The 14,283-nt window shown below is 39.8% G+C and overlaps 1 non-coding gene across 1 annotated transcript; it reads left to right on the top strand.

The window, feature by feature from the left end:
- The first annotated feature begins 6,723 nt into the window (after nucleotides 1–6,723).
- LOC141615697 (small nucleolar RNA R71) lies at nucleotides 6,724–6,830 on the top strand. The gene has a single exon (XR_012530102.1). It is a non-coding gene; the product is annotated as a small nucleolar RNA R71 (small nucleolar RNA).
- Nucleotides 6,831–14,283: the final 7,453 nt, after the last annotated feature.

The raw sequence follows: 14,283 nt of genomic DNA, 5'->3' as shown, positions 1-14,283 counted from the left end.
GTGTAAACTAATATGAGGTGGTCTATTTATACTACTAATCTAATAATAATAATAATATTAATAATAATAATATTAATAATAATAAACCTATAATAATCCTAATACTCAAAACCAAATTACACGGCTTCAGCAAAACAATTGAAAAAAGGGGAAAGGGGAGAACGATTAAAAGCAAAACACACGAAGGGGGCGTCTGCCGTCGGCCGGCCGGCGGTCGGTCGGTGCGAGGTGCCGGCAGCGCGTACTTGAAGAAAAGGCGAATATTCACAAGGTGTGTGTGGTTGCCGGTGGGGCGGCTGCCGGGGCACCGGCATAGGAACACAAATTGATGCGAGAATGTTGTCTGCGGTGTTGTATGCCGGTTGCCCGGCTGCCGGTGGCTATGACCGGTAGCGAGTCTTCATAAAAAGGAGGTAAATAGCGTGTGCGGCTACCGGCATGGCATGTCGGCTGCCGGCAAGCCGGCATGGAGAACAATGGTTTCCAAATAACTCGTTTCGATTCCGAGTTCGAATCTGATTATGCTTTGGTGATGGTGGAGTTGCTTTTGTTGTCGTGGTGGTATGGTGAATGATGCGAGAATGATGGATAATGGGGCTGTTGTCGGTGGAGCAGCAGAGGGATGGAGGTGAAAATGGAGGTGGAGTATGTGGTTAATGGTGGTTGTATTGTTGTTGTAGCTTGGTGCGTGAAGGAGGAAGTTGCAGGTGGTGTTGTTGCTCGTTTGTACTGGGGCAGCAGGTGGTGATCGAATTTAATGGTTGTATGAAGGTGATCAGAGGAAAAGACGAGATGCAGGGGAGGTGTGATTACGGTTGTTAATGGAAATGATGGTATGGTGAGGTAGCTTGATGAAGGAGGTGAGGTGGTGAATATGTCGGGTTGCTATTGTCGGTTGGTGAATGATGCAGGGGAAGGTGAAAATGGTGAATGGTGGTATTGTTTGCAGGTCTGGTTTGATGATGACGGGTTTATAGTGATGAAGGTTGAAAGGTGCTGAAATGGTGGAATTGAGGTGTTGAAGGTGATAAAATGTGAAGTGGTAATGAAGATGGTGAATGGTTATGAGGTTGAGGATGAATGGTTGTTAATGGAGGTGATGATGGAATGAGGAGGAGTGAAAATGCAGCGGATGATGTTGAAGTTGTTAAATGGTGATGGAGGATGGTGTTGTCGACATTGATGGTGGTGAAGATGAATGAAGATGGTGAAGCTGGTGATGGTGATCGTTGATGAAGGTCGAGTATGAGAAAGGAAGAATGCTGGTGAATGGAAAGGTCAAAGTCAAGTTGACCTTGACTTCTTCCTTCAATTTTCATTCTTTGACTCCGTCTTTGACTCGTCTCAAATCTGCCTTGATTTGTTCTAACTCGAATTTCCTCTTTGTTATTTTGCCTTACCTACAAATTATTATAATAAAGTAATATTAATAATAATAATAAATAAATATCCGACTAATTAATAAATATGACTACGGCGACTAATTATTATAAATTAGTAAATAAATGAGCTATTTAATCATTTAAGCGCACAAAATCGAGTTAAAATAAAATATAAATGCGGGGTGAAAAGCGACTAAATACTACTCATCAAATCTCCCCACACTTAAACCTTACTCGTCCTCGAGTAAGCTCATTAAATTAAACTAAGACCCGTAATATAAAAGGACTAGATAAACTAATAATATCCGATGAAAGGCAATTAACGGGCCTCCTCCGTCCCTTCAACTCACACCGAAACATAATGAGGTATGCATTCCGATGCAAGGCAAGTGGGGGCTTGCGGAAAATTCTTGACACATCCAACATTTAAGCACGAATCAACATATAAGATGCATCACAAAAAGCCAAACCGCTTTCCTCATCTAAGCGGCCGTTTTGCTTCAAAATTGAAAGGTCTAGGTTAGGTGAAACCGTCTCAAAACCTCAACGAGGTGCCAACTCCCTAAACGTGGCACAAGCAACCCAAATATGTTCACACAAGCCAAAGAAACACATTCTGAGGCGGGGAAAAGGGGAAGCAAGGCTAGTCCTCCAAGAATGACATGACACGCGCAAGATTCAACCAAAAGAGACCCATGGCTAAGGGGACTTAGACCATCGACAACCTCACGGATTTCACTCGTCACTCATTTAAAGAACGGATGTTTTTGTACAAAAAGTAGCCAAACACTCTCCTACTACGACTCGTGAGAACGTGTCCGCAATCTAATGTGTAAAACAGTCCTATGTCCAAATGAGATGCAAAATATAACAATGCGCAAGCCATGAAATAAGGGTTGTAATGGGGCTAAGGAGTAGGGCGGAACGGGATTGGTGCAAGCACCGTTTGGATATGTGGAGTTCAAATCAAGAATTATCGACACATCACATCCCTTTCCTTATTGCAACACTTGAGACACATCTATGCCCTAACATAGAATGGATCACCAAAACTATGCAAAAATTGCATAAACCCAACTCAAATTGGAAAAATTTGAAAGTACTCCTCTTATTTCAACAAATGGTAACGTCTACACGCTAACAAAAACCCGGTTTCCCAAGTCATGCAAAAATTGTGTAAACCCGACTCATTTTGGAAAAACATCAATTTGCCCCTTTATTTAGCAACGGCTCTTTCTACCCCGTTTAATGATGAGGAGGGGTGTTGCTTGCCTTTTTCTTCTTTTAACACAAATATATACAAAACAACCAACTCTTCTTTTGAATTTTTCACAACTTTTTCACTTTTCTATTTTGTTTTTTATTTCTTTTTCAAAACCTCTTAATTATATACCATGCCAAATGCATACCAAATTTCGACCCAAGTGGATATGTATACTATCCACCACTATGACCCGAATCACCTCCTACAACACTACTACAAAACCGACCAATTCTTGATCAAGGAAGGGTGGTTATGGGATGTAGCTATTTTAGTGAGTTTGCCAAATGAATAGGTTGAGGCTCAAAGGGGGTGAATCAAAAAGGGAGATAATGGAAGGGACAAAACAAGGCAATTTGGCTATGTGAGGTTCATATGCATGTGGAAACAAATTTATTTCATAACTCGTGCACAAAAATGAAATGCAAATCATGGTTTAAGGACGGAATGACACACTTATGCGTCTAGACATAACACGTCTCGCGAGGAGACCTACTCACAATCCTAAGTGGGGGTCGGGTATGAATGCACCGACCCTAGGAGGCTCTAATCTTCACATTTGAGTAGTTAGGTCGAGGTTTAGGTCTAGCCTACGGTCCTCTCGGTCTCACAAGGCGGCCAAAACTCGGTGGACATGCCCTTTTTCCATATGCTAACCATGTGACACGGGTGTGAGCCACGGGGAGGGGGAAGGCACAGTCAAGACACAAATCATCATTGGGGTATCACAATCCCTCTCTAGACCACATTTTTCGAAAACATGTATTCACAAACTCAATGCAAACGCAAATTAAGCACAAACAAATATATACAAGACACAATGCATGCGGAAATTAAACAAACATAAATTGAAACGTGCAACAAGTTTGACTAATCCTAGCAACACTTCAACACCAACAATCCAAAAGTTCCCAAAGGGAACATCCAAGGCACAAAATCCCATTCTCTTTCAAATATACAAGATATAAAAAGAAAGAACGGTAAAGGAGTAAGAGATTAGAACGAGTTTACCAAGCGACTTCTAGCTCCTTTTTGCCTCAAATGGTAGATGCATATGCCAAAGGTTAGCCAAACATATATATACAATGCAATATTTTTGTATTTTTCAGAAATTTTTCAATTTTTAGGCATTTTCTTAATTTTTCTTAAATTTACAAGTATATATGTATATGTACAAATATAGACAATATTCACAAAGTGGATATTTCCCTCCCCACACTTGAAATTTACATTGTCCTCAATGGAACAAAGTATAGGGAGAGAATAGGAAAAATAAACAACATATTTTTGGTAGTTTTTGAATTTTTCGAAAGTAAAGAACATGTTTTTGGATTTTTTTTTTGAATTTTTGAAAATAAATAACATGTTTTTGTATTTTTAAAATGATGGAATTTCCTCCCCACACTTATTTATTTACATATTTCCAATGGAAATAAATGTGTGGAGGAAATTCGGAAATGAAATACATGTTTTTGGTGATTTTTGATTTTTCAGATTTTTAGTGATTTTCAAATAAATATGAAATGCATGATCTAATCTATATGAGGAATTGAAATACGATGCAAGCTATACTATATGAATGCAAAGAGAGCTAATTTATATTAGCTCCTTTTCGAATCATGTCACTAAATGCAAAATGCGGTAAAAACTTAATTAAAGAGGAGAAGAATATATACATTGCGGTGGTTCTTAAGTAACTCCACCAAACCTCTTCATTCAAAAACTTCATTCAACCGGGATCAATATCCCGAGATCCCACCAACCTTCCACCTTCAATACAAGGATCAACAACACATGAACCCTTGTTCTTCATCATCAAAGTATGCAACTTACTCATGGCATCTTGAACTTCTTGCCATTTTCGGTTCATTTCTTCTTCAAGCTTTTCCTTAGTCTCTTTGTCAACATTAGGGTCACATACCCTTTTTCCTTTCGATCTCTTCCTCCATCTTTTTGGCTTCTTCTTTTCAATTCCCGGTTTTGATTTTGGAGGGGCATTGGTGCTAGAATTGAACTCGGTTTCCCAAGTCTTGCCCATTTCCCCACACTTATCTTTAACATTCACTTCTTCTTCAAGGAACTTATCCGGTGGCTCATCATCAAATTTTGGCTCACAAGAAATTAAGAGCTCCATGTTCTCATCTTCATTCTCATGGAGTTCTAATGTCTCCACGACAAACATGTTTTGAACCACGGTTTTCTTTGAAGTATGTGGTAGCTTGAATTCAACTTTTTCCTCCCCGACTTTGAATGACAATAGTCCCTCTTTGACATTTATGGTAGCTCCTCCCGTGGCCAAAAATGGCCTACCAAGAATAATACGGGAGCGTCTTCCCATAGGAATGTCCAACACAATAAAGTCGGTAGGAATTGAAAGCTTACCAATTTGAACCATGATATCCTTGAGAATCCCATTTGGAGATTTGATTGTTCCATCGGCAAGTTTGATTGTAATGGAAGTGCGGGCTAAACTTGAAATATTCAACCTCTTCACAAGGGCAAGTGGTATGACACTCACACTTGCCCCTAAGTCACACAAAGCACTATCCACCTTTTGGTCACCAACGGTACATGGAATTGAGAAACTCCCGGGATCATCAAGTTTGATGGGGATTTCTTTAGATTTGACCACATTGCACTCCTCACTTGAGGCATCAAGCTCATGGATACTAATGTCCACTCTTCTAGAAATGACTTCTTCTTGCTTGGCCAAAGAGTGTTCTTCTACCATGACCATCTCCTCCTTTTCTGGGTTCTTCTCAACTTCTACCATCACATTTGGTGCTTTCACAATTTCTTCAAGCACAAATTCTTCACTCATAGTGGTTGGTGATTTCATAATCATCTCTCCCTTACCCGGGTCAACTTCAACATCCAAGCTTGTACCATGAATTGTCATTATTTGCTCAAGCACATAGTCTTCTATGCTCTCTTTTTCGGGCTCATGGTCAACTTCTTGGAATGTTTCCATAGCCATGGAAAAAGGGAGTAGTGTAAGATAACTCCCCTTGACTTGGCAAATCAAATGACTCTTCTCTTTCCTCTTCAACTACAACCATGATAGCATTAACTTCCTTTGACTTCATAGGGTCCCTTGAATTTTGCCCTTGTCTTAGAAATACACCCGGTGGTTTTTGAGAACTCATGAGAGCTTGGGAAGCCACTTTAGCTTCAAGACTCTTGATTTGTTGTTGGGTATTACTTGCCAAATCCCCTATCAACTTCACTAAGTTTTCATATTTATCATCTCCCATGGTATTGCTTGCTTGGGGTGGTGTCTCTTGGTTGAAAGGTTGGTTGGAAATTGGAAGAGAAAAGCCATATCCTTGATCTTTAAAGTTGGAATTTTGGTTGTTCCCTTGGTACCCTTGATTGAACCCTTGATTTTGCCCTTGGTTGTACCTTTGATTATTGTTGTGTCCTTGATTGAACCCATTGTTGTTGTTCCATTGATTGAATCCTTGGCCAAACCCTTGGTTAGCTTGGTTTCCTTGGTTTCCTTGGTAAAAGTTTTGATTACCTTGGTTCCCTTGGTTACCCTTATAATCTTGATATGCTTGAGATTGGTTGGCAAAGTTTTGGTTGGATCCTTGGTTGTTGTTGAATGAGGGTCTAGGTGGACGGTTGGAAAAATTGTTAAATGCTTGGAAAGCATTCACCTCTTGCACATTGTTCCCATCAAAGTTGTTGTAATTGTTGGCACACAAGTCATATGTGTGACCACTTCCTCCACAAAGTTCACAACTTGAGACTTGAGCCACTTCCTCCATGGGTGCCCCATGTGAGGTTGCGGCTTGGTGCACTTGATTTCTTTGAAACTTCTCAAATTGTTTTGTGAGTAAATCGAGCTTGGCATTTGTCTCGGAGTTGGAGGAGTTTTCCTTAGGAAACTTCCCATTCCTTCTTAGCATGTTTCCTCTAGAACCATAGTTTGCTTCCGAATCTACCATTTTCTTGATCAATGCCGTGCCCTCTTCATCACTCAAGTGATCAAATCTTCCCCCCGCGGAGGCATTTACCATCTCCTTAGTCCTCGGTAGCAAAGTTTGGAAGAAAGTTTGAGTGATGTACCATTCCGGTATTCCATGGTGGGGGCAACTCGCTATCAAGTCTTGATAACGGTCCCAAGCTTCACCCAAGGACTCCCCATCCTCTTGTTGGAACGTATGGATCTCATTACGGAGCATCGCGGTCTTGGAGGAAGGGTAATACTTGGCCATGAATGCTTTAGCCAAAGCATCCCAAGTAGTGAATGTATCCGGTGGGTGGATGTTCAACCATCGGTCCGCTTTGCCCGTCAATGAAAACGGGAACAACATCATTCTCAAGGTGTCTTCGGACACCCCATTCTTCTTCATCATTGAAACTTTCCTCTTAAACTTCCGGAGATGAGCATGGGCATCCTCTTCAATATGATCCCCGAACAAGTCCTTCTCAATTAACCCGACTTGGGTGGGATGCATTTCAAAGTTGTTTGGGGCCAAGGTGCCAAAATTGATAGGGTCACAAGCATCATTGTGGTTAGGAAGGTTATGGTCACGTAAAGCCATTGGTGGTAGATTTGGTATATGAGGGGGTGGTGTTTGAGGTGGAGTATTTGGGAGTTGGAAATTGTAGAAAGGATTTTCTAGGGGGTGATCAATGGTGTTGTTTGGTTGTTGTTGTGTTGTGTTTTCAAAGAGAGGTTGGGTGGGTGAATTTGCTTGGTTTATGGTTGCTTGAGAAGAGGTTCTAACCCTTGCAATGGTCCTATTCCTTAAGGCTCTAAAAAGCCTTTCGGGATCGGAGTCAAAGAGCAAAGCTTGGTGGTTCCTCCTAGGCATACAACTTGACAAACCGTAAGACTCCTAGTGCTTTTACACACTAGGGTAAGGCAAAAATCACACACACTCTACAAGATGCACACAAGCTACACAAACAAGCAAACAACAAGTAAAGACTAAAGCTAGAAACTTCAACTAACTAAGCATAACCTAACGCCATCCCCGGCAACGGCGCCTTTTTGATATAAGGATTTGCCGTCACTTCCCAATCAAAAACAATTTATAAAACCAAATAAAAGTAGTATTTATTCGGGTGTCGAACACGAAGATGGCGGGGGTTAGATACTTGGTTTGTTTAAGTCTTTAGTTTAGTCAAACAAAATAAGATGTTGATTTATCTAAATTAAGATGCAAACAAGTTAAATTAAACTAAATGGGATTGTATTCAATTGATGGAAGGCTAAGGTCTTTGGGTTCACAAAGGGCAATTAGGGGGAGAAACAAGGTCTAACAAGAAAAGGGTAATAATAGTGGTTAAGGGTTTAAGACTAATTTCTTAGTCACCTTAAGCTCCTCAATAAGTTGTCACTTGATCGAGATGAACTAGCTACAAATAAGGCATAAAGACTACCCAATAGCATGAGCACCAAGACGGATCGAATGCATCAAAGAGATGTTCTAACTTTCATTAAAACTCATCTATAAGCACTTCTAAAACTATCTAATAGCACAATGCACCAAGGTAAGCCAAACATGTTAATGAAATGTCCAATTTTCATTGAGGCATTTCCACAAACACTTCAAATGCATTAAGAGTAGAAACCACATAATCACCCAATTCAAAAGGTTAACAACCCAAAATCATCCCCTTAATTACCCAAATTCCCCCTAGACCCTAGATAAGACTACTCACACATGTTCATGGGTGAGAAATTACCAACAATTTCCAACAATATACAAGTAAACATTGCAAACATGATAAAGACTAATACTTTTGATGAATAACAATTAAACAACATAAGAAATGTAAACAAATGAAAGTAAACGCAAACAAAAGATGAGAATTGTACCAACAAAGAGGAAAGTAGCAATCTTGGATAATAATGGAAGAATGAATTTCTTCTAATCTTCAAATACAACCCAAAATACTAATTGTATACTAATGAGAGATGAAGAACTTGCATAAACAAAGGAAGAATTAAACTAATAATTAAAGAAAGATTGCAAATTTTATTGAATGAAAATGAGAGGGTAAGTATTAGGGTTCTACAATATTGAGAGAGAATGATAAACTAATACTAATTTTCTAGTCTAATTTTCTAATGCAAGGTAGTGTAAACTAATATGAGGTGGTCTATTTATACTACTAATCTAATAATAATAATATTAATAATAATAATATTAATAATAATAAACCTATAATAATCCTAATACTCAAAACCAAATTACACGGCTTCAGCAAAACAATTGAAAAAAGGGGAAATGGGAGAACGATTAAAAGCAAAACGCAGCAAGGGGGCGTCCTGCCGGCCGGCCGGCGGTCGGTGCGAGGTGCCGGCAGCGCGTACTTGAAGAAAAGGCGGATATTCACAAGGTGTGTGTGGTTGCCGGTGGGGCGGTGATCGGTCCGTTTCGTATTCACAAATAAATAGATGTGGTCGTTGGTCACGGTCGAATCAAAACACAATTTATAGCTTAACAAGCAACTCTACAATTAGTAAAGAGGCAAGTAAAGGTCGGATCCCAAGGGACGGGAGTTGAAATGAGATTTCTATTGTAACTAGTGGTGTCTAAGGGGTGTCACAAATTGGGTTGATGTAGAAGATTACTAAACTAGAATAACAATGAAAATAAACAAGCAAGATGAATAAAAAGGGGTGTAAACAATTGATTAAAGGCACTAGGGTGTCATGGGATCATAGGGGAATCATGGGATATGATCATACAAACATGTTCTCAAATTATAAGCAAGCAATTATTGTTGTGATGGATTGAGTTGGGTTATATCTTACAATCCTAGGAAAGTTTGGGTCCCGGAGCCGAATCGATTAGATTGTACAACACCTACAAGTCGACTTAATCTTCCCTACTCAACAACATGCATGGTCTAATGAGACTCGAGTTGGGTTATGTCTTACAAGCCTCATTGAAAAGATAGGAGATGATAGTAAATGCAAGGATTCATAGGCTTAGCATTTCATCAAATATAACATGTGCATGAGTTGAGATCAAAACAAGCAAGCAAATAAGATATGAAAGCATATTAATTTAAGCATGAATCATTCCCCATGTTGGTTTCCCCTAATCACCCATTAACCCTAGCTAAGAGACTACTCACTCATTATCATGTTGATCATGCTAGCAAGGTGTCAATCATACCAACAATATGAAACATGATGAATAAATGAAAGTAATTAACAATAATTAAAAAGGGATTAAGAGATTATACCTACTAATTATTCCAGTAATAAAGCAAGAATAATAGAAGTACTTGAATGCTAGATTGAGAGGTTGTCAATCTCCCAATAATAACCCAAATAATCTTCAATTACCCAAAATAAAGGATGAACAAAAGAGAGATTAAAGAACTAAAACTTGGATTAAAACTTGATTAATACTTGATTACAATATTGAAGAGAGATTTGATTGATATTAACTACACTAATTATTGATAAGAAGAACATGCTCCTCTAATTAGACTAATGGGGTATTTATAGTGAAAATTAGGGAGGATGCATTAGGGTTAACTAAGGGCTAAACTAGTAATTACACTTTTTAAGTTGAGCAAGGAGAAGCCGGTATTTTTGGAGAGAAGGGCTTCTCTTTTCGTAGCTTGAAGAAGACAACCCGTCTTTGTGAAGGAATCCGGGCGGATTAGGGTCGGGACGGCCGGATTTGGGCGATGGAATCCGAGCGGATTCTGGGAATCCGGGCAGATCTTGAGGGGAATCCGAGCGGATTCCAGCTGGGACGCTCGGATTGTGCAAGGGCGGACGGGCGGATTGTTGACAATCCGCTCGGATTGTCGATCGGTGGTAACTTCTTCTTTTCTTCCCTTTTCTTCATAAATTCCTTGGGGATTTCCTTGGGGACTCAAGGATCTTTTCTCAACATTGCTCTTCTACTATGACATGTACAAAGGCCTTCTAATCTTGTCTCTCCTTGATGCTTGGTCATTGAATTTGATCAATTTAGTCTCGATTTGCCATGAAAATGCAAGATTCTTACTCCTTTCCTACCAAGGGATCAAAATCTCAAAGAATATGCAAAACAAAGAACTAAAGATAAGAAATGACCCAAATAAGCACTAAAAAGCATGGAAACAAGGGTAATTCGGGGGCTAAATATGCGCCAATTATGGTCACATCAAATATCCCCAAACCGAACCTTTACTCGTCCCGAGTAAAGAGGTGACAAAGACTAGGACCAATACTAACCTATCCTAATAATATAGCCGATATGAAACAATTAGCGGGTCTCACTCCGCCCCTTCAACTCACAACAAGACAACCATGAGGTAGGATGCCTTCTTGCAAGGCAAGGTGGGTCTTGCCAAAATGGCGACACATCCAAACATTAAGCACACAAAAACACATAATGGATGCATCTACAAAAAGAATAGCCACTCCCTCATCAAGTGGCGGAAATTATCTACAAGGGAAGCAATTCAAGGGTACACAATCCTTCATAGATGCAATTTGTTCAAACTACTAAGCCTAGAAGGATACCAATAAATCACCTCCAAAATGTGTCAAGCTAGGGTACCTTTGTCCTCAATCGTTAAATGCTTTTGTCAAGAGTAGACTCCCTATGGTGTTAGAAACACTGGAGGATCGCGGAATTCCCCCTCTTGCCTAGACAAGAAGAAGGGTCGTCCCCTCTCTACCATGCACAAAAATGGATATGATGGATAAAGGGATCAATAGATATTTGAGTTTCACTTTGGGAGTTTGCTTTTGTTTTTGTTTTCCCCCCAATTTCTTGTGGCGTTTGACATTTGAGAACACTTTCTTTGCCATTTCTTTTTGATTTTTGGCATTTCAATACTTGACAACTTTTTGCATTTCTTTTTGAATATTTTCAAAGTCACCCCAATTAGTAACGAGGGTGCCTTGTATTTGAAGCTTAGGAGTCTATTTTTGCTCCTCTTTTTGATGCATTTTTGCAAACTTTCTTTCACTTTTCATTTCATTGAACTCAAATTGATTTCTTTTTGTGCCCATTCCCTTTGATGACAAAAATATATGCTAGAACATGGATGATGGATGTATGCATGGTTTCAAGGGTCACCTTGGAATAAACGGTAGCCAAGGAGTTATCACACCACAAGGTACTCTTGACTCGGCCTTAATCCATGGGTTAAAGGATACTAGCATGACACATCCTAGGGTGTTTTACAAGCATTCTAACAAGCAAAGTCTTAAGAACAAAAGGCATCTACTAGGGCCTATATACACTTGTCAAGCTTCCCAAGTAGACGGTTTCGCAAAATTTTTCTAACATACAAACTACATGCCATGATGCAACTAACATGTAAACATCCTAATGCATATGATTCTACCAACTAATATGACATATAATCTAAGTGCAAGTCCTAAGTTCACATTGTTATACCGCATCAATCAAAATAAAGCCACATAGTCATTAACATAAAGAGGAAAAAGGAGATTGGAAAGATCATACCATGCGGTCTTCAATATCCTCATGTCTCGGATGTGGCGTAGTCAATCAATGTGAACAAGGATAAAACAAACACAATATATACAAGACAATATATACAAAGGAAATGAACTTGTTTTTGGGTTTTCAATTTTTTCAATTTTTATGGGTTTTTGAATAAGAGTTAAATGTTAGAATTCCCATCCCCACACTAATATGGGCATTGTCCTCAATGGCCAAAATGATGGAAATTATGCAAAGATGATGCATGATTTCTATACTAAATGCAATTCTATACTAAGCTACACTACATGATGCATGGTTTTTGTTATGACGGAGAGGATAATTTAGATTACCTCCCGTTGTGTATGCATTAACTTCCCCAAACCGAGTGAGACACTATTGCTAATGTCCAAGGATGGGTATAGTTCATGCACACACTATGCTATGCATGAAACTAGTTTGTCATTTTGGATTTTACAAATGGGAACAATAAAATAAGAACACCTCAATGGTACCGAGGTATGAGTCCTTTGATGTTGCTAGGACTAAACCAACAATGATCAAAATGAAATACAAAGAGACAAGACACAAACTTCTTTTCATGAAAAATAAAGATAAAGAGAAGAGATGAGAGAACTTCACTTGAACTTAGGTGGCCGCTCATGCTTGTTCCACCTAGTGATGAAGTAGTCTCCTAGGCATCCGCATCATCTCCCTCTATATCGCTATCCCAAATATCCTTTGAAGCATCACTTAAACTTGGATCCATGAATTCATCTTCACTCTCAAGCTTCACCGTATCACCTCCACAAGAATCCCCACTCTCTTCCCCTTTGCGACCGTTCGCCCCTTCATTAGCCTTCTCCGAGTTGGGAAAGAGCAATTCCATTTGAGCCCATGAGGGGAAAGCTCCTTCCTCACTAATCCGTCCATTTTGAGCCATCTCATAGTATTGGGGGTAAAGAGCATAATAAGTATCCACGGATGTCTCATATTGACGGTAGTGTAAATCTTGCAAAATTCCCGTGACAAAGTCGTCACGGGGGAGGATGAAGGGATTTGGATGGTTATATGGTTGGTAGGGAAAGGGGTAAGGAGGCACTTTTATCTTCTCATTTTGAGTTTGTTGTTCTTGTTGTGGTGGTGGATTTTGTGGAGGTGGAGTTTGCCTTGTTTGACTTGGGATGAGGTAGGAGGGCATTGGGGACAAGCTTCCTCTTCTTGGGGAGATCCGTGGTAGATCGGTTATTGGGAGATAGAGTGGATCGCTCCCTTTTGTCAACCACTTTATCCTCTTATCAACCCCCTCAAGGGTTATCCAATGGTGTTGGACGACAAGTAGATCTTCATTAATTCTTGTTCCCCCCGTAAGTGGAGTGTACTCATTGTTCTCATTGAACCTTGGGTTGAAGTGCTTTGCAAGTCTAGTTATGAGTCCACCATTCACTATGTGCTTCATTCCATCATCATCCCCATTTCTAAACCTTGCCCACTTCTCTATAAAAACTAGAGGTGCGTTGAAGTGATACCTATCTCTCCCTTGAATGTTGAGGTATGATTCCATAAATACAAGGTCCAATTGGTTGACAATGGCCGGATCTCGGCGGGCGAAAAGAGTACCCGAAAGAAATCGATATGTAAGCCTCAAGATCGGGTTTTGGATGTGAAAAGCAAGACACTCTTTGGTAAGAATGAAATCCCGGCCCGTCATGGCCCTCCACAATGGTGCAACATTATACTTTTTGGGCTTTGATGTTCGGGTAGGCGAAACATCAAGTCCGAACACATTGGCAAACTCGACAAGGGTCATCATCCTAGAAACATTTTCCAACCGAAACTCTATGCATATCACTTTGTTTACGGTTGTAATCTTCAAAAAGCTTAAGAATTCTAGCACAAGGGACCGATAGGTTGGTTCATACATGCGAAAGAGAGTCGAAAGACCAAAAACCTCGAAAAGTGCTTCTACTTGGTGAAAAATTCCAAGCCTTCTTAAGGTATCATGACAAAGAAATTTAGTGGGAAGAATATTCTTACTTAAGAGTCGGTGGAAGACCAATCGCTGCACATCATCAAGGAATTCCACATTCGAGAAATCATCGAGCCTTGTGAGATCTACAATCTCTACATGTTCCCTTCTAATGGTGTTGAGATGTGAGGTAGAGGAACTTCCCACCATCCTTGGTCTTCTTGCACTTCTAAAGGAGGATCTCCT

This window comes from Silene latifolia, chromosome 11 (assembly GCF_048544455.1).
Source record: "Silene latifolia isolate original U9 population chromosome 11, ASM4854445v1, whole genome shotgun sequence".
Lineage (NCBI taxonomy): Eukaryota > Viridiplantae > Streptophyta > Magnoliopsida > Caryophyllales > Caryophyllaceae > Silene > Silene latifolia.
The sequence above is the reverse complement of the archived record's forward strand: the minus strand, read 5'-3'. Positions and strand labels throughout refer to the sequence as shown.